The 511-nt window shown below is 41.1% G+C and overlaps 1 non-coding gene across 1 annotated transcript; it reads right to left on the bottom strand.

The window, feature by feature from the left end:
• Positions 1-354: 354 nt before the first annotated feature.
• On the bottom strand, positions 355-426 carry trnac-gca (transfer RNA cysteine (anticodon GCA)). The gene has a single exon. It is a non-coding gene; the product is annotated as a tRNA-Cys (tRNA).
• Between the last annotated feature and the right edge of the window lie 85 nt (positions 427-511).

The raw sequence follows: 511 nt of genomic DNA, 5'->3' as shown, positions 1-511 counted from the left end.
CTTGATCTGCAGTCAAATGCTCTACCACTGAGCTATACCCTCACAAAATCAGCAGCTCAAAACCGCACACAGGAAATTACATCCTTAATTTGTACAATATCATAGAACAACATCTTCACTATAAAGTAAAGGCTTTGGTTAACCTAAAGCTGACAAGTACAAAAGCGGCACGCACATTTGATCTGGGGACCTCTTGATCTGCAGTCAAATGCTCTACCACTGAGCTATACCCCCACAGAATCAGCAGCTCAAAACCGCACATAGGAAATTAGATCCTTAATTTTTACAATATCATACAACCACATCTTCACTATAAAGTAAAGGCTTCGGTTAACCTAAAGCTGACAAGTACAAAGGGGGCACCCAGATTAGAACTGGGGACCTCTTGAGCTGCAGTCAAATGCTCTACCACTGAGCTATACCCCCACGAAAATAGTAGCTCAAAAGCTTACACAGGAAATTAGAGCCTTCATTTTGACAATATCAAACAGCAACATCTTCACGTCAAAAT

Source organism: Sinocyclocheilus rhinocerous, unplaced genomic scaffold, assembly GCF_001515625.1.
Source record: "Sinocyclocheilus rhinocerous isolate Xijiao unplaced genomic scaffold, SAMN03320098_v1.1 scaffold29355, whole genome shotgun sequence".
NCBI lineage: Eukaryota > Metazoa > Chordata > Actinopteri > Cypriniformes > Cyprinidae > Sinocyclocheilus > Sinocyclocheilus rhinocerous.
The sequence above is the reverse complement of the archived record's forward strand: the minus strand, read 5'-3'. Positions and strand labels throughout refer to the sequence as shown.